The sequence below is a fragment of the Chiloscyllium plagiosum genome, unplaced genomic scaffold, assembly GCF_037043375.1.
Source record: "Chiloscyllium plagiosum isolate Xiang-an unplaced genomic scaffold, Cpla_swu_hap1 HiC_scaffold_16, whole genome shotgun sequence".
NCBI classification, from domain to species: domain Eukaryota; kingdom Metazoa; phylum Chordata; class Chondrichthyes; order Orectolobiformes; family Hemiscylliidae; genus Chiloscyllium; species Chiloscyllium plagiosum.
In genome coordinates, this window is record NW_028270154.1 from 15,185,074 (window position 1) to 15,209,680 (window position 24,607).

The window sequence follows — 24,607 nt, forward strand, 5'->3', positions numbered from 1 at the left end:
TTAACAGTCATTTATATTGTCTTATAAAATAAAATTAGCTTAGAAAAGGAACAATAGTTTATTGTTTAATTTGTTCTGATCAGTTATATTAAAATAGGTCTTGTTTGGCTTATTTTTACAGCTCTGAAATATCACTAGGCATTTTCGTTCTCCCTTATCATTGCAACAGACTGGAATGGAGGAAGAGAAGGGTAGACAATTACCCAATTCCTATTTGCTCTGGGAACAGCCAAATCCAGTCAGCCATGGGAAAGGGATCATGTGACGTTTGAACTCTTAGGATGGCCCTAAGAGGTCCTAAGATGGTCCTAGGATGCTAATCATCCCTGGTAAACCACTAATGGAGGTTATTGGCAGACATAGAGTCATAGAGATGTACAGCATGGAAGCAGATCCTTCGGTCCAACTTGTCCATGCTGACCAAATACCCCAACCCAATCTAGTCCCATTTGCCAACACCCGGCCCATATCCCTTCAAACTCTTCCTATTCATATACCCATCCAAATGCCTTTTAAATGCTATAATTGTACCAGCCTCCACCATTTCCTCTGGCAGCTCATTCCATACATACGCCACCATCTGTGTGAAAAAGTTGCCCTTTAGGTCCCCTTTATATCTTTCCCCTCTCACCCTCAACCTATGCCCTCTAGTTTTTGACTCCCCCCATCCCTTGTCTATTTATCCTATTCATGCCCCTCATGATTTTATAGACCTCTATCAGATCATCCCTCAGCCTCTGGTGCTCCAGGGAAAACAGCCCCGGCCTAAACAGCCTTTCCTTATTGCTCAAATCCTCCAACCCTGGCAACATCCCTGTAAAGGAGATCAGAGCTGAAATGGTGTTGCTGGAAAAGCGCAGCAGGTCAGGCAGCATCCAAGGAACAGGAGAATCGACAGGAATCCTGAAGAAGGGCTTATGCCCGAAACGTCGATTCTCCTGTTCCTTGGATGCTGCCTGACCTGCTGCGCTTTTCCAGCAACACATTTTCAGCTCTAACCTTCTTCAATGTCCACTACACCTCCAATTTTGGTGTCATCTGCAAACTTACTAACATATTTGAACACAAAAAGTACCAGGTTGGTTTATCATTTTCCACGCCTCAGAAGCCGTCTCAAGAGGCTGAATGGCCTACTTTGGTATTGCTTGCTACATGTTCTGCTTCTGTTTCGTCTCCTTCACCCAGGTGATCCAGGAGATGGAGATCAAAGCTTCCAAATGGCAATGCCAGTTTCTAACTTTGTTTATACTAAACAGGGCAACTGGCATGGCATGGCAGTGACGAGTTTGAAAACCCCTTTAACTGAGCCTTCCTGTGTTCAGCTTCTAGCAGAGCCCTAAATATCTTCAAAAACACCATACCGTGTGGGAGCACTAGTAGGGCTTTCAGTCCACCGGGCCTGCCTTGCCATTCAGTGAGGTCGTGGCTGATTTAATAATCCTCAACTCCACTGTCATGTCATTTTTTTAGATTAGATTACTTACAGTGTGGAAACAGGCCCTTTGGCCCAACAAGTCCACACCGATCCTCCAAAGGGGAGCAACCCACCCAGACCCATTCCCCTACATTTACCCCTTCACCGAACACAACAGGCAATTTAGCATGGCCAATTCACCTAACCTGCAAATTTTTTTTGGACTGCAGGAGGAAACCCACGCAGACAATGTGCAAACTCCACACAGATAGTTGCCTGAGGCAGGAATTGAGTCCGGGTCTCTGGCGCCGTGAGGCAGCAGTGCTAACCACTGTGCCATAGAACTCTTTATTCCCCTCATGGCTGAAAAATGTGTCTATCTCAGCCTTAATGACCCAGCCTCTGTAGTCAAGAATTTTACAGATTCACTACACTCTGAGAAAAGAAATTCCTCCTGATCTCTGCCTTAACTGTGTGATTCCGAATTCTGAGATTCTCATTCTAGACTGCTTCACAAGGGGAAGCAACCTCTCCACATCAGTCTTGTCAAGTCCCCAAAGAATCTTATAGACGTCCATGAGGTTTGCCTCTCATTCTTTTAAACTCCAGCGTGTACAGGCCCAACCTTACTCAACTTCTCGTCATAAGACAGTCTCTCCTGGCCTGGGATCAGCCCGAAACATTGATTTTCCTGCTCTCCGGATGCTGCCTGCCTTGCTGTTCTTTTCCAGCACCACACTAAACATTGACTCTTCCCTGGATTTTCTCCAGTGCCAAAATATCTTGCATTAGGTAAGGGACCCAAAACTATCCACAGTGTTAGAGCAGTGGTCTGACTAGTGCCATGTGTAGCTTTAGCAAAACGTCCCTACTTTTGTAGTCCGTTCCCTTTGAACTATAGGCCAACATTCCATTTGCCTTCCCTGTTACCCGCTTTTTGTATTTCATGCACGAGGGCTCCCAAGTCCCTCTCTTCAGCATCCTTCTGCAGTCTTTCTCCATTTCAGTCATATTCAGCTTCTCTATTTTTCCTGCCAGAGGGTGGTGCACATTGCAGAAGGAAGGACATCCACCTGGGTTTCTTCAGTTTTGTTAAACAATTCAAATTGTCAAGTTGCATGGTGAGATTTGAACTTTGCGTGATGTGGATTTGATGGCTGTTGCTGTGATTCACGCTCCACATCAATATGTTTGACTCTCTGAGGTGACCCTGTGAATCACTTAGTTTGGAACTGCTACACAGAATAAGAAACCATTCAGCACTGCAGTCCTTCAAAGGAAAAGCTCAATACAATGAAATTAGGCGTGCAAAGGAAAAACTGTGCAGGGTCATGGGAGTGGGGGGGTAATAGTCCTCAGTGAATTGCTCAGTTGGAGAGCTGGCACAGACACAATCCTTCTGTGCTATAACAACTTTATGATTGTAGTCTCGTTACTGAGGATCTACGGATGAGTCATACTCCGAAGCCCTGAATATATGACGGCAGAAATTTCAAGTAAAGTCTTTTGAGAGTGAGGAGGTCGATAACAGGGGGCCAGAAAATATTTCTTTCCTGAGGAGAATGGGATGCGGAATCCACTTCAGAGGATAGTTGATGTGTTACTGAAGTATAGGCCGCATATCAGCCCCTACCCCGACTGAGTATGAATGACAGGTTCCCTTTGTAAGTCACTTGACAGTACAGAACCTAAGTATTGCTGAGAAACAGAGATGGATGATTGAAGTCTTTTGTCTTATCAGAACAGAATTGCATGACTTTGGAGGGCAGAATCTTGTTTCTGAGCATCAAGGGCTTTGTGTGGCAGAGCCAGAGGAGAAGGGCAGCGATGCCCATCTCGATGTTGAGATCGTATTGCCCTTTCTTTTATGCTTTTCATGGATAGCATGATGCACCAGGCAGCAATAGTTACCCATAGCCTGGACCAGGCTGCCTACCCAGGGTAGCTTGCTTGCTCTCATACAGCGCATTCACCTAGCACATACTGGCATTCCCTCATAATGCATGCTTTGCTTCATTACAAGTGACCTGAACCGTTTCTCCCTCACCCATCTGCGGAGCTGTCACTGTGCGGTGCTGAAGAGCCTATCATCCCACACTCTGTGCATCTGCAAGGTATCATCTGAATAGTGGGAGGGTGCAGGAGGCAGTCTGGCTGATGCCCCCTCTGATGCCTCAACACTGCCACCCAGAGGCTGAGGGTCTGCCTTGTGGGGGAGGGGGAATTGGTCTCTGCAGGTATCAGTGGGAGACTGTGTGCACTGGTAAGACACAAGAGACAGAAGCCAAAATGGCTACTTGCTAACAATGATGTGTCATGTGAGTGTTGCAGTGGAATAACAAGTGGTACTTAATTGACCGCTGGGATGCAGAAACACAGAAAATAGGAACGGGAGTAGGCCATTCGGCCCTTTGAGCCTGCTGTGCCATTCAATATGATCATGGCTGAGCATCCAACTTGGTATCTCATTCTCCCAATATCCTTTGATCCCTTTTACCCCAAGAACCATGTCTAAACCCTTCTTGAAAACATGGAAATCAATGTCTCTGCTTCACTGCAGGAGTGATCCCAATTTTCCCCAACAAGAGAATGGATTCTGTGCCCGACGAAGTTAGGGACATGGATCTCAGACACTTCTCCTTGCCCCCATTTCTCCAGCATTGTTCTGCCATGTCAGGGGCTCCCTTTTCCTCCAATGATAAAAAGGAGGAGAGGGGGTGGGTGCACCCTTCTCAGGCAGGAAGAATAGAGAAGCTGAATAAACTGGGTGGTAGGGCTTTTGTGGCTGGTACATGTGGAGAGAAGATGTTGAGGTGTTCTGAGGGAGTGAGGAGGCGGCTCAGAGGATATTTTAGTTGGCAGTTTTGGAGGGGGGGTGGTAACGCAGGCAAGTGAGGGAAGACTTTGCAGGGAACAGAGGGGCATTCAGTTCATGAGTCTTGTTGAGAGGCATGTGCGATGGCAGAGATTGAGTGAGTATGAGGTACCAGACAGCAGTGTATGGAACATACCCTAATGGGACACAGAAGGACTTCTACAACATATTTGCCAAATGGGGGCAAAGGCTTCGAAAATCTGAAACACAAAGGGACTTAGAAATCCTCATTCAAGATTCTCTCAAAGTTGCCTGTCTGCTTGAGTTAACAGTTAGGAAGGCAAATGCAATGTTAACATTCATTTTTGAGAGGGCTAGAATACAAGTGCAGGGATGTACTGCTGAGGCTGTATAAGGCTCTGGTCAGACCACATTTGGAATATGGTGAGCAGCTTCGTGCCCCATACCTAAAGAAGGATGTCCAGCAGAGGTTTACAAGAAAAAACTCTGGGGATGAAGGGCTTGTCATGTGAGGAGAGATTGAGGATTCTGCATCTGTACTCAATGGATTTAGAAGGGTGAAGGGGATTTGATTGAAACTTGCAGAATACTGAGAGACCTGGATAGAGTGGATGTGGAGAAGATGCTTTGACTTGTAGGAAAGACTAGGACCTGGGAGCACAGCCTCAGAGTGAAGGCACAAACTGAGATGAGGAGGAATTTCTTGAGACAGAGGGTGGTGAATCCATGTAACTCATTGCTGCAGACGTCTGTGGAGGCCAAGCCATTGAAATGGATAGGTTCTTGATTAGTAAGGGGGTCAATGGTGACAGGGAGAAGGCAAGAGAATGGAGTTGTGAAACATCAGCCATGATCGAATGGTGGAGCAGAATCAATGTGCTGAATCACTTAATTCTGTTCCTAAATCTTATGGTCTTCAAGTCAAAGGTTACTGACCTCTTTCCTCACTACAGCCTGGTACTCTGCACCTTCGCGATGGTATTGACATGGCTGGAGATCTGACAAGACTGGCATCGTCTGGTGACCTTTGACAATACTTTAGGAAGGTGACACCTCTTTGTCATACCATCCCATCCACCAGGATCTTCAGATTCCTATCTGAGAAATGTAGTTCCTATTCTTGGTACTATCTCTCAACAGTCTCTAAAACCAGATATGAGTGGTCCTTCAGTTACACGTGGAGTTTGGAAGATGGTGGGAACACAAGGGATGCTGGTCTCAAGATGGATACCTGCTGAGTGGCAAGGTATTCTGGGAATAGTGCGTGAGAAAATGGGACAGAAATCAGGTGTAAGGGATGCCATGGGGTGAGGTCTCACTGCGAGATTCTCTTCAGAAAACCTTGGACATCTTTGGAAAAATTTAAGATACAGTCCCAAATTTCAGAGGGAAGGACAATTATACTACATGAGAAGAGGGTGCTGATTAGGTAGAAAACATCTCTGATTGGCAGAGACATTGACATGAGGAATCCATAGAATTCCAAAAGTGTGGAAACAGGCCATTCAGCCCAATTAGTTTGCACCAATGCTCTGAAGAGCATCCCACCCAGACTCATCCCCATCCGACATTTTGCATGGCTAACCCACCTAGCCTATACATCCCTGAACACTCTGGGTAATTTAGCATGGCCAATCCACCTAATCTTTGGACTGTGGGAGGAAGCTGTCCGACAGGGAATCTTTTGCTTCATTGAAAATAAGATGCGCTCCTTTATTAAAGCACCGAGCAAGAATCAGCTGGGCTTTCAGGACGATCTGACAGGTCCAAAGTCACCTCTAATAATATTCAAATTCAGAGATTGTTGTGGTGGAACTTGAAATCACGTCTCCCGATCGGAAGGTCAGAGTGCATGTTATTGAAATAATTGCACTGTCAGAACTGCTGGAAGTGTGTCTGAGGCAACCATAGCTCCTCTAATGACTGGCAATACAATCAGCATAGAATTTGAAGCTTGCTTCATTGAATTTAACGTCAATTTAATATCAAAGGAAATGTACTCCTAAAATTCAAAACTGGACATATATTCCAGCCTCTGGTGATTGAAGTAAATTTTGTGCAGACCAGGGAGGGAAAACAAAATTCTTTTAATGGACCAATTTAAATCCATTGGCCATGCAACAATATATCCATTATAGAAAATAGCAGAATCTGAGAGTGCCCATTTACTGTTAATAGCTACATTTATTTAACGTCAATGCTTGGGAAAATCAATGTAGATTTTGCTGGATTTGATCATAAACTCGTAATGGCAAATGATAAAACTAAATTCTCTTCAGAGCAAAACGTCATAAAGTGAATTACATTGGTGGAATTTGATTACATCTAATGCCGTGCGTCTGTCTGCCTTTACATAAAAGTGTCATTTATTACGTCCTGAACTGATCAATAAGTTGTGCTTGTACATTCTAATAGCAGCTAGTGTCCCTCTAGAAACCAGTGTCTTGAATTTTGTATTGAAAATTTTGGGGATACAGGAGCTGGGTGAGGTAGATTTTACTGACCTCTAGGCATCTTCTAAAATGGTTCAGAGGGGTTCCTACTCCTTTCCCACATTTAAACTGCCCAGTCCTACCTTAAAATGCCGACTGGACAGCAGGTGATTCTTGGCCATTAATATGGTGTGCTGGGAGACCCAGGAAGTCATGCTATCCAAGAACAGCATTCACTCCACATCAGAGCAGATTGACACAATGGGATCAAATAAAAGATTCCCCTCCTGTTCAGCCAGCTTCTCTAACTTAGAAAACAAGTTTGGAGTCAAGTGGATTTAAATAGTGCAGGGAGAACTTTATTTACCCTGCATGCACCTAACTTGGGAGTATTTGGTAGGGATAGTTTAGAGGGAGTTTCACTCTGTATTTAATCTGTATTTCATGCTGGGAGTATTTAATGGGGATAGTGTAGAGAAAGCTCTACACTCTATCTAACCCTGTGCTGTATCTGTCCTGGGAGTGTTTGATGGGGATAGTGTAGGGAGAGTTTTACATGTTAACCACCCTATGCTGTACCTGTCCTGGGAGTGTTTGATGGGGATAGTGTAGGGAGAGTTTTACATGCTAACCACCCTATGCTGTACCTGTCCTGGGAGTGTTTGATGGGGATAGTGTAGGGAGAGTTTTACATGCTAACCACCCTATGCTGTACCTGTCCTGGGAGTGTTTGATGGGGATAGTGTAGGGAGAGTTTTACATGCTAACCATCCTATGCTGTACCTGTCCTGGGAGTGTTTGATAGGAGCATTGTAGAAGGAGCTTTACACATTATCTAACCCTGTGCTCTACTGTGTTTAATGGAGAAAGTGAGGACTGCAGATGCTGGAGATCAGAGTTGAAAATGTGTTGCTGGAAAAGCGCAGCAGGTCAGGCAGCATCCAAGGAGCAGGAGAATCGACATTTCAGGCATGAGCCCTTCTTCAGGAATAATGTTTAATGGGGACAGTGCAGAGGGAGCTTTACTCTGTACCTAAGATCGTGCTGTACATAAAACAAACACAGACAATGCTGGAGAAACTCAGCAGGTCTGGCAGCATCTATTGAGATGGAAATAGAATTCATGTTTCAAGTCTGGTATGACTCTTCTTCAGAACTAATCTTTTGTGATTAGCAAGAGAACCAAACGTGACTTCTGAGTCAGCAAGAAGTTAGTGTCTAGAATGCCCCATTCTCTGAATGTGATGGAAACTGGTTCAATTGTCATTTACGAAAGGGAACAAGATAAGCCATTGAATAACACCTGAAGACAAAAAAAGATGTAAAGGATTGGGGACAAGGGCAAGCCAGTGAGGCTAAATTGTTCTTGCAGAGAACTGGTAGGGAATTCATGAGCCAAATGGCCTTTTGTGCTGCACTCATTTGAAAGTGTTCATTCAAAAAGGGGACAAAAACAGACAAAGGATTTCAAATTTATCGAAGATGCTGGTATTCTGTGTGAATTATTTGAGTTGAACATTGTTAAGAGTTGAGCAATTGCCTTCTCTCTCTGGTACATGCTCTGAATAAGTACTCCACATTTCATAGTGGATTTTATGGGACAGAATTTATTGAAAGCTTGCACCGGTAATTAATTGATAGTATGTACAAAAGGTTATCCCATTGCTAGTCCGAACATTCGAGGCTTCTGCAGAACTATAAGAAACCATGCTTGCTTATACACAACATGCTTATGCACAACATGCTTTTCAACATCATCTGTCAATGAAAAAATTAACGATGTATATTGTTCCTGAACCTTTTGAGAACAGTTTGTTTTGTTAAAAAAATTGTAATATTTTTATTTCAAAAACACATCCTTCAAATATATTTTTTTAACTAATGGCTGGTTTAACTCTGTTTTTTTAAACTTGAGTTAGTTTGTTCTCAGGAAGCATAAATAGCGACCTCCCTCAGTGCAGCCTTGTCTGTCTTCCTTTGGTTGCACGCAGGGCAAAATGGAAGTTTGGTGAGTTTCTGAGACATGAAAAGGAGGTGCTTCTTTCCTCATCTGTTGTTTTCAGCCTTTTGTCATTGGCTTTTAATTCAGTACAGGGAAAGAAGCAAATTGGTGAGAACTGGTTGATTATTCTACTATTCTAATGGTAATAGACAGTTGCTAAAATTGTAGGACAGCAGGTGAGTTCAGCCAAGTGGGCTGTACACCCTCGAGTATGTGTGAAATCACAGAAACACCATGTGTCCCAGAGTAACACATCTGCAGGAAGGAGTAGTGCAAGCTGAACCAACTTGAGGTATGCGTATGAGTACTTGAGTTGTGATTAGATTCAGAGTTTGACATGGACAGTATGTTGTAGGCTAGAAACATGCAGGGAATGGGAGACTTTGCAGTCTACAAAAATCAGTCAGGTATTGCAGGGGCCCCCAAGTCTGCCTTGCCTGCTAATTGGTATTCCATTTTTGGATAGCGCTGATAGTGATGGTTCCTTGGGAGAGAACAGCTCAACTGTAAAAGGGAGAGGGAAAAGAATGGAAGAGCCAATAGTGATAGGAGATTCCATATTCAGGAGATCAGAAGCCATACTTAAGGATTATTGTGCAGTAATAATAACATTGGATGACTAATATAGAGGCCCACGTTATTATTTAGAGGTGATGTGTTCAACTACCACAACAGGGGGGAATGATGGTTCACAGTGTCGGGGCCCCAGGGTCAATTCCTGCATCGGGCACCTGTGTGGAGTTTGCATGTTTTCCCCATGTCTGTGTGGGTTTCCTCCCAGTCTAAACATGTGCGGGTTAGATGAATTAGCCATACTAAATTGCCCCATAGTGTGCAGAGATGTGCAGATTGCGAGATAATATAACAAGGCTGCGAAAGGGACCATTGGAGATCCACCTTCTACCCAGACAAATGCCCTTTCTATTCACTTCATGAGAAAGAAACATCAGGTTGAGGGTAAAGTATACAAGGTATATTGTAATCATGTTGTGTTTTTCTAAGTGCATTGTGAAGATTTCATAACAGTACGTTCCAGGCCTTTCCTGACATCAGGGTAATAGGCCCATAGTCCCCTGTTTCCTCTTTCCCTCAGTTCATGAAATGTGTTAAAACATAGAACATAGAACATTACAGCACAGTACAGGCCCTTTGGCCCTCGATGTTGCGCCGACCAGTGAAACCAATCTGAAGCCCATCTAACCGACACTATTCCATTATCATCCATATGCCTATCAAATGACCATTTAAATGCCCTTAAAGTTGGCAAGTCTGCTACTGTTTCAGGCAGTGCATTCCACGCTCCTACTACTCTTTGAGAAAAGAAACTACCTCCGATATCTGTCCTATATCTATCACCCTCAATTTAAAGCTATGTCCCCTCATGCTCACCAACACCATCTGAAGAAAAAGGGTCTCACTATCCACCCTATCTAATCCTCTGATTATCTTATATGTCTCCCAACTGTCTAACGAAAACTGCCTCAAATCCTTCAGCCTTTCCTAATAAGACTTTCCTTCCATACCAGGCAACATCCTGGTAAATATCCTCTGAACTCTTTCCAAAGCTTTCACATCCTTCCTATAAAGTGATGACCAGAACTGTATGCGATACTCCAAGTACGGCCGCACCAGAGTTTTGTACAGCTGCAGCATGACCTTCTTAATAACCCTATCAACCTGGGTGGCAACTTTTAGGGATCTACGTACCTGGACACCGAGATCTCTCTGCTCATCTTCACTACCAAGAATCTTACTATGAACCCAGTGCTCTGCGTTCCTGTTACTCCTTCCAAAGTGCATCACCTCACACCTTTCTGCATTAAACTCCATTTTCCACCTCTCAGCCCAGCTCTGTAGCTTATCTATGACCCTCTGTAACCTACCACATCCTTCGGCAATATCCACAACTCTACCGACCTTAGTGTCATCCGCAAATTTACTAACCCATCCTTCTACACTCTCGTCCAGGTCATTTATAAAAATGACAAACAACAGTGGACCCCAAACAGATCCTTGTGGTACACCACTAGTAACTGAACTCCAGGGTGAACATTTCCCATCAACCGCCACCCTCTGTCTTCTTTCAGCAAGACAATTTCTGATCCCACCTGCCAAATCATCCTCAATCCTCTGCCTCTGTATTTTGTGCAATAGCCTATAGTGGGAACCTTATACTGAAATCCATATATACCACATCAACTTTACCCTCAGCCACCTGTTTGGTTATATTTATTAATTTCCAATCTGTTGGCACTGCTCTGGAATCCAGGGAAATTTGGAATCCATGAGAATCATACATTCCATCTTTTTTCTAAATGTACTGCCAGCTTCTCCTGACCAACTACTTATCTGGTTCCCAGTTCCCCGTAACTTTGTGTGTGTATGCGCGCGCGCACGCGTGTTTGTGTCTATCAATGTGTGTGTGTGTCTATGGGTGTGTGTGTGTCTATGTGAGTGTGTGTGTGTCTATATGTGTGCGTGCGTGTCTATGTGTGTGTGGGTGGATGGGTGTGTGTTTGTCTATAGATGGGTGGATAGGTGTGTGGGTGTGTGTGGTGGGGGGGGAGTGTGGGGAGTGGGGGGCGCGGTGGTGGGTGTGTTTGTAAGACCGTCCCATCTGGTCGTCTCTGCTCCTTTTACCATTGAAGTTGATTCTGGGTCCTCGGTTTACTGACCCTCCTGCAACTGCAAATATTTTCTCGATATCAGTTCCACATAAACCTGTCGTGATTTGGTCCATTCTCCCCTTAACCTCCGCTGCTGTGTCAGGAAACAAAATCAGCTTCTCCAGTCTCTTGCTATTCATGAGGTCCCTCAAACCTGGTCCCTTTCCAGTATGTCTTCTCTGCATCCTTGCCAAGGCCTTGACATCCTTCCTGCAGTGTAGTGCCCAGAACTGAACACTCCATCTGGGGCTGAATCAATGACTTATAAAGGGTCAGCATAAAGTCCTCGCTTTTGTATGCTGTTGCTCTATTAATAAAGCTTAGAACCATACATTTTTTAACACCCATCTCAACTTACCCTGCTGTCTTCAAAAATTTGTGTACCTGTTCCCCTAGGTCTCTCAGTTCCTCCTTTAAGACTGCATCATTCCGCTTAGCAATTCCTGTCCCCACTCTTCCTACCGAAGTGCATCATTTTTAATACAAGAAATCACAGCTGTGTGGGATTTCCTGTGGGTCACATTAACTAATCCCCTGGAACATTTGATTGAACTTCTCTGTCCTTGTTCATTAAACACAGCTCCCCAAATCCTGTGTTTGTACAGCTGTCAGGAAGCTTCGATTGCATAAGTATCTCTTGCCCAACACCCATGGTGAGGAGTGGTACTCAGATCCTGCTGTGAAAATGCCACCCATGCTATTTCGGATCGCTTCCAGTTTTTATTTCTGTATCTGACTGAATTCATAAGAGTCATCTTCTTGGCAAAATTTCCTCCTGTCTTTCTTTCTTTCATTTATTCTGTTTGACAGCGGAAGCGTGCTGCTGATATTGTGGATTTGATCGATTCTGCAGTGAGTGAAGGGAGCAGAGGGTGTGGGGGTGGGGGGCCTCTGTGACAATCATAAAGGGAATCGAGGAGAGATTTCCTGCTTTTCAAACCTGGGCTGGAGTTTTAAATATTGCAGCCTTCCTCACAGCTGCATGTTTTAGATGCGCCACAACTAATCATATTATTTCTAAATTAGATGTTGCCGAGGTTTGAAGTCTCAGCGTAGAACAGAATTATTCCAGATTCATGTCTGTCATAGAATATGCAGAAGGTTAAATCCAACTTTCATTGATTGATATTAAGTGAAACTGTCCAGTGAGAAGATTGATCATTTACCTGAAAGTGTAAAGCCTAATTTAGCGGGCTTGAAAGGATGTTTTATTTGGTAGTCTGTTAATGACTAGAATATGGTCCATCAAGTGAAGCTCACTTGGTCACTGAATTAACAGCAGACAAGATGTGAAGATTATTACACCACTGGAGAAAGTCCTTTAGATTGCTTATAGGTATGGAAACAGGCCCTTCGGCCCAACAAGTCCGCACTGACCCTCCGAAGAGTAACCCACCCAGACCCATTCCCCTACCCTATATTTACCACTGACTATGGGCAATTTAGCATGGCCAATTCACCTGACCTGCACATCTTTGGACTGTGGGAGGAAACCAGAGCATCCAGAGGAAACCCACACAGACACAGGGAGAATGCGTAAACGCCACACAGACAGTCACCCAAGGTGGGAATCGAACCCAGGTCCCTGCCGCTGTCAGCCAACCATGCTAACCACTGAGCCACTGTGCTGCCTCTTGGCTTAAGGTCTTATTCAAAATAAGATGCTTCCAATAAGTCAGCATTCTCTTCAGTATAATTCTGTGCTACTGGTGGGGTGCTCCCTCAGTATTGCCTCTGACGGTCACTCTCTCAATGTTGACTCTTTGACCATGAGTACTTTCTCAGTAGAAACTTAGAAACATAGAAAATAGTTGCAGGAGTAGACCACTTGGCCCTTTGAGCCTGCATCACCATTCAATATGATCGTGCAATTATCCTACCCCTGCTACCTCCCCATACCCCTTGATCCCTTTAGCCGTAAGGGCCATGTCCAGGTCCCTCTTGATTACATCTAACGAACTGGACCCAACAGCTTTCTGTGGGAGAGAATTCCACAGTAGGCCATCAGCAATGCAGCATTCTCTCAGTAATGCCCCTCCAATGGACCAGCTCTGCCTCACTGACATTGCTGGGCACTCAGATTTTCTGTTGGTCCCTGGGCCCAGTTTTGAAACCACACCCTTCCAACATAAAGGTGAAAATGCTACCCACTGAGCATGGCTGCAAATCATACTGAGGTGCTTGGTGGTATATAAATGCAAGTTCTTTCTTTCCATTGAATGTGGTAGTGTAGACAGAAAGAAAGGGAAAACTCTAGCACTCTTGGATAAGTGAGAATGGAATCCTTTACATTTGTTTCTCACACCCAGTGAATCATACTCAATATTTTTGAGGAAGTAACTACATTTGTAGGCAGGGAATATCTTTGGATATGTTTTACATGGGTTTCCAGCAGCTAATCAGTAAAGTACCATTGAGACTGTTATAAATATACCTCTTCCCTTTGAAGGTGAGCAGAGGTAGAGTAGATATAATGAGCTGAACTACTAATCGAGAGACCCAGGTAATGCTCTGGGGACCCAGATTCAAATCTCATCACAGGAGATGGTGGAATTTAAAAATATCTGGACATAAAAGTGTAACAGTGATTGTGAAATCATTGCCAATTATTGTAAAAACTCTTCTGGTTTACTTGTGTCCCTTATGGAAACAACTCAACTCCTAAACTGGTCAGCATGTGACTTCAGACCCATAGTAATGTGGTTGACTCTCAACTGCCCTCTGAAATAGTCTAGCAGGGTGCTCAATCACAAAAAAAATCTCATAGAAATGGCAATGAACTAAGTACTGAAAATGACAACGGCAACCTCAGTCCCCGTTGATCCTGCAAAATCCTCCTCACTAACATCTGAGAGCTCATGTCAAAATTGGGAGAACTGTCTCCCAGACTAGTCAATCACGTCCTGACATTGTCTGTAAGGTATGATTCCATGGGTATGACTATGTCCCACACACCACCATTACCATCCCTGGGTATGCCTTGTCCCATTGGTAAAACAGAAACAGAAGATGGGGCAGTGCATTGGTCTACAGTCAGCAGAGGGGGTAGGGAGCTGTCCTGCGATTCCTCAAGGTTTACTCTGTACCCCATGAATGTTCATGGCATCATGGACAAAGAAACTTGCTGCTGATTACCACCTCTCATGCTGCCACCACTTCCCAGCTGATGAACCAGTACTCTTTAATATCAAATTCCAATTGGAGGCAGCTCTGAGGGTGGCAATGGTGTAGAATGTACTCTCAGTGAGGGGGCTTCAATGTCCATCACCAAGAGTGGTTCAGCAACAGCACTAATGACTCAACTGGTTAGTCCTAAAGGACATAGCTACTAGACTGGGTCAGCGACAGCAGGTGAGGGAACCACCAAAAGGGAAAAAAAACACACTTGACCTCATCCTCACCAATCTGTTTGTGATAGATGCAGATGTCCATGAGGGGTGAGGAATGACCACCACACTGTTCTTGCGGAGACAGAGTCCCATCTTCATGCTGAGGATTACCTGGATGGGTGCAGCGCCAACAACACTCAAGAAACTTGACACCATCCAGCGGGACCCTGATTGAGTGGCATCACATCCACAAACATCAATTCCTACCATCACTGACCTTCACCCATCGACAGTCCCACCACAAATTACACACAAACTCCATTCCTCACAGTTGGCGCCAGAGTTGTGATATGTTTCCAGCGCTGTTCATTTTTATTTCAGATTTTCCCCATTCCCAGTATTTTTCTTTTGGCTTCAAGAGGACTCTCTCATCTGAATCTAACCCCTAGAAAGTCTCTTGGAAGGAAGGATGGGCAACAATAGAAGGGGAAGCAGATATTATTAGCCTGAATACAGAGGTTTGCTTAATACCCAGGAAACATAGTGACGTTAGGTCAGATTCGTTTGAGAAACTAATGATACCTGAATGAGCTGATCATTATCAAAGTAGAAATCAATCAGCAACTTATCGTGAGGAGAGATACTCCACGTGTTGTGATTTGTCACGAGTAACCAGTGAATTTGCAGTACTCAGCTGCTCTCCCTGCAGAAATAGCCTCTCATTCTTAACCTCCCTGTGACTCCCATGAACATAACAGATTTGCATATGAATTAGCTATTAAACCTTGCCACAGAGAGTTGAGTCAAGTAAGTAACACCATAAGTTACTGTTTTAATAATGTGATAATTGTTAATGACTTTCAAGCAGCCCCTCTGACCCAGAAAACAAAGATATAATTCTGAATTGTTGCAGATTTTAATAACATTATCTTTTTATGTCTTTTGAGTACTCTTTATGCTTTCTTTCCCTCTCTTTATTTCACATTTTTAGATTCTAATCCATCCAGTTTCCTCCACAGTTTTTTTTCCCTGTTCATCCTTCCATCCCTGAGCCTCAATCATTTCAGAGATGGACTGTTTGTCCTGTCATTTAGATGTTCTCATTTGTGTTGTCAACTTTCACTTTCAGCAGCTTTGTAGACAAAACATTTTGAAACCTGCATGATCTTGAACAAATCTGTAGGGGTGCTTAGCAAGAATTGCTTCTCCAGCAAGACTTAGTATAGCTGAACCTCCTCTTTTTAGCCAGTCCGTTGACACTGAGGATCACTTTGGAGTTGAAGGTCTGAGAGTCATTGAGCCATAGAGACGTACAGCATGGAAACAGACCCTTCAGTCCAACCCATCCATGCCGACCAGATATCCCAACCCAATCTAGTCCCACCTGCCAGCACCCGGCCCATATCCCTCCAAACCCTTCCTATTCATATACCCATCCATATGCCGCTTAAATGTTGCAATTGTACCAGCCTCCACCACTTCCTCTGGCAGCCCATTCCATACACATACCACCCTCTGTGTGAAAAAGTTGCCCCTTAGGTCTCTTTTATATTTTTCCCCTCTCACCCTAAAACTATGCCCTCTAGTTCTGGACTCCCCCACCCTAGGGAAAAAAAGACTTTGTCTATTTATCCTATCCATGCCCCTCATAATTTTGTAAACCTCTGTAAGGTCACCCTTCAGTCTCCGACGCTCCAGAGAAAACAGCCCCAGCCTGTTCAGCCTCTCCCTATTGCTCAAATCATCCAACCCTGGCAACATGCTTGTTGATCTTTTCTGAATCCTTTCATATTTCACAACATCTTTCCGATAGGAAGGAGACGAGAATTGCACACAATATTCCAACAGTAGCCTAACCAATGTCCTGTACAGCCGCAACATGACCTCTCAACTCCTGTACTCAATACTCTGACCGATAAAGAAAAGCATACCAAACACCTTCTTCACTATCCTATCTACCTGTGACTCCACTTTCAAGGAGGTATGAACCTGCACTCCAAGGTGTCTTTGTTCAGCAACACTCCTGAGGACCTTACCATTAAGTGTATAAGTCCTGCTAAGATTTGCTTTCCCAAAATGCAGCACCTTGCATTTATCTGAATTAAACTCCATCTGCCACTTCTCAGCCCATTGGCCCATTTGATCAAGATCCTGTTGTAATCTGAGGTAACCTTCTTCGCTGTCCACTACACCTCCAATTTTGGTGTCATCTGCAAACTTACTCACTGTACCTCTTATGCTCGTATCCAAATCATTTATATAAATGATGATAAGTAGTGGACCCAGCACCGATCCTTGTGGCACTCCACTGGTCACAGGCCTCCAGTCTGAAAAACAACCCTCTAACACCACCCTCTGTCTTCTATCTTGAATCCAAATGGCTAGTTCTCCCTGTATTCCATGAGATCTAACCTTGCTAATCAGTCTCCCATGGGGAACCTTGTCGAACGCCTTACTGAAGTCCATATAGATCACATCTACTGCTCTGCCCTCATGAATCCTCTTTGTTACTTCTTCAAAAAACTCAATCAAGTTTGTGAGACATGATTTCCCACGCACAAAGCCATGTGGACTATCCCGAATCAGTCCTTGCCTTTCCAAATACATGTACATCCCGTCCCTCAGGATTCCCTTCAACAACTTGCCCACCACCGACGTCAGGCTCACTGGTCTATAATTCCCTGGCTTGTCCTTACCATTCTTCTTAAACAGTGGCACTGTGTTAGCCAACCTCCAGACTTCCGGCACCTCACCTGTGACTATCAAAAGATGAAACAGCAAACTTTTGATGTAGCAAGCAGGTACCACTAGGATTTGAACTCAGGATCTCCTGTTTACGAGGCAGGCATTTTAGCCATCTAAGCCATGGTGCCACAGCACTAGTGCAGGCTATAATGCATTGGCCAGGAATCAAACCCAGGCCTCCCGCATGGCAGGTAGGAATTCTACCACTGAGCCACCAATGCAACTTACTATGGTATGGAGATAAATAGCCAAATCAAATCAGTCTCACATTAATCTTATAATACAGTAAAATTAAAATACTCAATGGCCCCCAAAATTGACCTCAATGGTTTCCATACAGACTTTTCAAATACAATACAAGACTTAGGGCGGTATGGTGGTTCAGTGGTTAACACTACTTACCTCACAGTTTCAGAAATCCTAGGTTCAATTTCACCCTCTGGTGAATGTCTGTGTGGAGTTTACACATTCTCCATGTGTCTGTGTGGGTTTGCTCCTACTGTCCAAAGATATGCAGATTAACTAGATTGGCCATGGGAAATGCAGGGATAGGATAGAGTAGGGGGTTGGGTCTGGGCAGGGTGCTCACAAAGGATTGGTGTGGACTCAATGGGCTGAATGACCTGGTTCCATACTGTAGGGATTCAATGATTCTAGCTGCAGCTTTAAAAAAACAGTAGAAGATTTGTTAAGCATGATTTCCCTTTCATAAACCCATGCTGAATTTGTCTAATCCCATTAATGTTTTCCAAGTGCTCTGTTATCATGCGTTTCATAATAGAGTTTAGCATTTTCACTTTACTGATGTCAGGCTAAGTGATCTGTAATTCTCAATTGTTTCTCTCCCTCCTTGCAGGCTACCAGTCCCTGGGGACTTGTTAGCCTTTAACCCTGTTAACTGTTTTCCCTGGAGCATCGGAGGCTGAGGGGAGACCTTATAGAGGTTTATAAAATCATGAGGGACATGGATAGGGTGAATAGGTAAGATCTTTTCCCTGATTTGGGGGAGTCCAGACTAGGGGGCAGAGGTTTAAGATGAGAGTGGAAAGAATTAAAAGGGACCTAAGGGGTAACTTTTTCATGCAAAGGGTAATGCATGTATGGGATAAGCTGCCAGAGGAAGTGGAGGAGGCTGGTACAATTACAGCATCTAAAAGACATCTGGATGGGTACATGAATAGGAAAGGTTTACAGGGATATGGGCCAAGTGCTGGCAAATGGAACTAGATTAATTTAGGATATCTGGTCGGCATGGATGAGTTGGACTGCAGGGCCTGTTTTCGTGCTGTATATCTGTATGACTGTATGACTAATTTGTCTGGCGCCATTTTCTTCTGGCTAAGACTGAATTTCTTTAATTCCTTTCAGTGGACCTTGGTTCCCTAACATTTCTGGGAGATTATTTGTTCCCTTTTGTTTAATAACAGAACCAAAATGCATGTTTAATTCTTCTGCAATTTCTTTGTGCCCCATTTCTTATTGTAAGATTTATCTACACTAATCTATTTTTCTTCACAAATTTCTAGAAGCTTTTACAGTCTGTTTCTATGTTGATTGCTCAAATTTCCGCCTCTTGATTAATCTTTTTACTCTCTTTTATTGAATTCAAAAGTATTCCCTATCCTCAGTCTTGCTGCTTTTTCTGGCAATTTTATATGAGTCCTCTTTGGATCTAATGCAAGAAACTAGACTAGTTTAAATTCATTCACAGGATGAGGACACCACTGGCTAGGCCAGCATTTATTGCCCATCCCTAATCTTTAAGAGCTGAAAATGTGTTGCTGGAAAAGCGCAGCAGGTCAGGCAGCATCCAGGGAACAGGAGAATCGACGTTTCGGGCATAAGCCCTTCTTCAGGAAGGGCTTATGCCCGAAACGTCGATTCTCCTGTTCCCTGGATGCTGCCTGACCTGCTGCGCTTTTCCAGCAACACATTTTCAGCTCTGATCTCCAGCATCTGCAGACCTCACTTTCTAATCTTTAAGAGTCAACCACATTGCTGTGGATCTAGAATCACATCTAGGTCAGACCAGTTAAGGATGCCAGTTTTCTTCCTTTAATGTTGGCATATTAATACCCTCTCCATCAGTACCAGCAAACAGTCCACTGAGAATATTGGTCCCAGTCCCTGCCCAGATGCAACCTATCCTGTTTGCACTGGTCCCATCTTCCCTCGAACTGCTCACAATGCCCCAAGAATCTGAACGCCTCTCCCACCTCATTTCCTCAGATAGATATTCATCTGACATATAGAACATAGAACAATACAGCGCAGAACAGGTCCTTCAGCCCTCGATGTTGCGCCAACCTGTGGACTAATCTAAAAGCCCATCCCCTTACACCATCCCAGCATCATCCATGTGCTTATCCAAGGACTGTTTAAATGCCCCTAATGTGGTTGAGTTAACTACATTGGCAGTCAGAGCATTCCACACCCTTACCACTCTCTGAGTAAAGAACCTGCCTCTGACATCTGTGTTAAATCAATTACTCCTCAATTTGCAGCTATGCCCCCTTGTACAAGCCAACGTCATCATCCTAGGAAAAAGACTCTCACTGTCCACCCTATCTAATCCTCTGATCATCTTGTATGTCTCTATTAAATCGCCTCTTAGCCGCCTTCTCTCCAATGAAAACAGACCAAAGTCCCACAGCCTTTCCTCATAAGACCTTCCCTCCAGACCAGGCAGCATCCAGGTAAATCTCCTCTGCACCTTTTCCAATGTTTCCACATCCTTCCTGTAATGGGGCAACCAGAACTGTACACAATATTCTAAGAGAGGCGGCACCAGCATTTTGTATAGTTGCAGCATGACATTACGGCTCTGGAACTCAATCCCTCTCCCAATAAAACCTAACACACCGTATGCCTTCTTAACAGCGCTATCAACCTGGGTGGCAACTTTCAGGGATCTATGTACATGGATTCCAAGATCCCTCTGCATATCCATGCTACCAAGAAGCTTTCCATTGACCCAGTATTCTGCCTTCCTGTTATTCTTCCCACAGTGAATCACCTCACATTTATCTGCATTGAATTCCATTTGCCAGCTCTCAGCCCAATTCTGCAGTTTATCCAAGACCCCCTGCAACCTATACTGGTGCAGTGGCTCAATGGTTAGTACTGATACCTCACAGTACTAGGAACCCAGGTTCAATTCCAGCCTTGGGCAACTGTCTGTGTAGAGCTTGCATGGTTTCTCTGAGTGGGTTTCCTTCCACAGTCCAAATGTTTGGTGGATTGGCCATGCTAAATTGCCCCATAGTGTTCATTCATGTGTAGGTTAGATGCATTAATATGTATGTAGAGGAATGGGTCTGGGTAGGATACTCTTCAATGGGTTGGTGTGGATTTATTGGGCCAAATGGCTTGTTTCCACACTGTAGGGGATTCTATGATTAAGCTCTTTATCTCCCCTCTTTAATGAATACAAGTTATGCTAGGGATGTTTTTCCACTCCAAACATACACTCAAAATTCCACTGTCCATATCTTATTTGGTTTATGCGAGTGGACTGCAGTTGTTTAATTAGCAGAAAAGGTGCAAATACTCATCTATTCCAGATACTTTCTAATTTAAATCTATTTAAAGATGCACCCGAACAGCATTATCTCACTGAATTCACCACTCACGCAACTTCATAGTGAGTTCCTCCCAGTTTTCTTCACATTTCTCCCTCAATGAAAGGCTGGGCCAAAATACAGAGATAAGCTTTACCTTCCAGTTGTTTTTTCTCATAAATTGAATTCACATTCCAGGAACTACTGCAGTGGGATTTGAATCCGCACTCCCGGCCTCTCAGCGATAGTACCATTATTAAGCTCCTGCAGTTTCTTCGTCGGCATTTGCTCACAGAATCCCTACAATATGGAAGCAGACCATTCAGTCCACACTGATCCTCTGAAGAGCATCCCACCCAGACCCATCCCATCAGTAACATCTTGCATTTTCCATGGCTAATCCACCTAGCCCACATTGCCAATTTAGCATGGCCAGTTCATCTAATCTACACATCTTTGGAATGTGGGAGGAAACCGGAGGAAACCCATGCAGACACGGGGAGAATGTGCAAACTCCACACGGACAGTCCCCAAGGCTGGAATTGAACTCTGGCCCCTGGTGCTGTGAGGCAGCAGTGCTAACCACTGAGCCACTGTGCTCAGGCAACATGAGATGTCTGCTGCACCTTCTGAACACGCCTTTCCCCCCCCTTCATTCTATAACTCCCAATCTTTCCAACAGCCAACACTAATTTCTAGTCTTCAAATATCGGCTGCATTGCTTCTCAAATAGTTATCCTGCTGGCTATTATTCTTTTATTTTTTACCCTGGAGATTGTGCGTTTGACTTTGTGCAGTAGAATGTTCCTGACTAACTGCATTGTGGACAGACCTTCAGCACATAGACTGGTTCAAGACGTGGTTCTCAAAAGGCAATCAAGGGGTGGGCTGTAAATGTCAACCTTACCTGGAATGCTCACGTCCCATGACTAAATAAATAAAAGTAAGAATAATAATGGAGAAACAGAGAGGAAGAGACTGTGTGAAAATAGCAGAGCTCAACCCAGGGACTGAGATCAGCGTTATTTCGTTACTTTCAGCCTCTCTCTCTGATAAATGAGGGAAGTGTCAGGGAACTGAAAGTAGGAGGAAGAAAAGAGAGAAATGTTGAAAGTGAACCAGATTGGGAGGTGGGGAGTGAAAGACTGGAGTTAGAACAAGGAGGGACAGGCACGAACGAAAGATACAGCACAAGTCTAACTGCATGACAACTAAAGTAAATTATTAATTGGACTCAACCTGGGATGTGAAGGGAACTCATGAATTATTAACAGCACGGAAAATCCGTATAGGAACAGATGAAAAGAGCTAGCACAGATGGAGCTGAGGGAAGATGAAGACAGAATAGTGGGAACGACATTTCTACCACACTTACATAAAAATGAATTAAGGAGCAGCATAAAAGCTGCCAGGATGTGAAAATTCAGGAAGCCTGCAGTGCATTATTTATTCTTTCACATTTACAGTTAGTGAAATATCCTTTCCATATTGTTGATGTGTGCTCTACAAATTCTTTTCCCTGAGTCTCAAATCTAACAGCACAGACCTGGGGCCACTGCTGGACTGTATAATGGCAGCTAAACTTCAATTTGATTCAAATTACCCTACAGGAAGCATGGAACTTTCTCCTTTAGGAAGGAATCTCAGTCATAATTCGAACGAGAGATGAGATGACAAGCAGGCATTTAGCTGTGAAGCAGGTTGATATGAAATGAGATTGCAAAAGGCGCTACCTAAATGGAAGTCTTCATTTTGTAACATGGAAGCTGATAGATTCCAGCAGATGCAAACATGGAGAAACCTTTCTCTGTGCTGAGTCTACAGCTTGTCTAATTATCAGTCAGAAGTCGCACAATACCAGGTTATAGTCCAACATGTTTATTTTAAGTGACAAGCTTTTGGGGCGCTGTCTGTTTGTCACCTGACGAAGGAGCAATGCTCTGAAAGCATGTGATTTCAAATAAACCTGTTGGACTATAATCTGGTGTTGTGTGACCTCTGACCCTGTCTACCCCACTTCAACATCAGCCCCTCCACCTCCTAATTACCAGTGACAGAGGTTGGACTACTTATGAGTCTAAACAGAAGAGGCACATGCCTTTCATAGTTGATTGCATGAGATTATCAGATACAGTTTAACAGGCACAATTACTCAGAGGACTCTCAGCAGCTGTGCAGACTACATTTGCTCCCTTTGTGAAAAGCTCATCTGAAGGGCTGTGACACCATCAGATTGGGAACCACAGATCAATGCAATATGAACTGTCACCTTATCCTGTACCTCTCTCCCACTCTGCCCCACACCCAATATCCCAAACCTCCTTTTGCACTTTACCCACCACACTGCACTGACCCCCTCACCCTCTCCTGTTTCCGTGTACAGCTCCCATTATCTTCCACTGCTCTCTCCCACACCCTACGCCGTATCTCACTCCTCCTTCACCCCTTTCAAATGCACCCATCTGTGATGACCTGCTATGGTTTCTGCGATTTGATTTTATGTCTTTTCTCTCAGTTAGTGAACAGTGACTTCCAGAAAGGAATCATTAACATTGAGCTCAGAAAACTCACAAGCTAGTAAATTCCAATTACTCCAGAGGGAAGCCAGTGTTCATCGTACAACATAAGACAGGTGGAACCTTTTGAGTTGGAAGGGCCTTCCCAACTGTTAACAGAATTACTGTACAGATTCCCACACATTGTAACTCGCTCCCGAAATGATTGAGAAAATGGGATCTACAAATATGACACGATTCCTTTTGTGTGTGGCTGCACACGGGCAAAATAAAATCACATTCTTTAAATTTTGGCAAGTGCACAAATTAACAGGCAGTGGTGATCAAAAGCAGAGTGCAGGAAGAATAGAACCATTTGTTGTGAAAAGGATTTGAATGAATCAGTTTAATTGGGAGCTTGGGATGTGTGCTGTGGAGATAGGACCTCCTCTGAGCCTTTGCTATCTTGTCCTTATTAATAAATGTCAGAAATACTCGCCTCAGTCCAAAGAAATGTATTTATAACAAATGTTATTCTGAGAAAATCATGAATTTGTTCATGAATCACAAGTTTAGGAACATAAATTACTGGTAAACACAATCAAACCACTCAATCTTTCAGTGACTTGACATATAATCAGTGCGTGGTTAGTACATGAAAAGTTCTGTGATTTCAATATCCAGACTGATCTCTGTATGTCATGCCTGGCAGTGTATTCCTTTGTAAAATAATCTGATACCACAAATCCACGAATCAGGATGTCAGTCATTTTGAGACCATCCTCAGGAGAAGCAGAGGAGAAGTAGTTGTCAGGGAGATCTGAGAATGACATAGCATAGAGGAGGCCATTTGATTCATGGTGACTATGTGAGCTCTTTGAAATAAATGTTGAGAGCGTGGTGCTGGGTAAGCACAGCAGGTCAGGCAACATCCGAGGAGCAGGAGAATGGACATTTTGGGCATAAGCCCTTCCTCAGGAACTCAATGCCCGAAACGTCGATTCTCCTGCTCCTCGGATGCTGCCTGACCTGCTGTGCTTTTCCAGCACTACTTTCTCGACTCTGATCTCCAGCATCTGCAGTCTTCGTTTTCTCCTCTTTGAAATAGATGTCCAATTGTTGTCCATC

At 43.9% G+C, this 24,607-nt stretch overlaps 1 long non-coding RNA gene across 2 annotated transcripts in view; it reads right to left on the reverse strand.

The window, feature by feature from the left end:
• Positions 1–23,657, reverse strand: part of LOC148147483 (uncharacterized) — a 67,028-nt gene extending 43,371 nt beyond the window's left edge. The window contains exons 1-2 of one of the 2 annotated variants that reach the window (XR_015759633.1): positions 23,556–23,657; positions 21,142–21,284 (exon numbers count right to left, since the gene is read on the reverse strand). This is a non-coding gene — a long non-coding RNA (uncharacterized LOC148147483). Of the gene's footprint in view, positions 1–21,141; positions 21,285–21,891; positions 22,061–23,555 lie in introns of those variants that run through there. The other variant, XR_015759634.1, reaches the window with a different exon arrangement.
• Between the last annotated feature and the right edge of the window lie 950 nt (positions 23,658–24,607).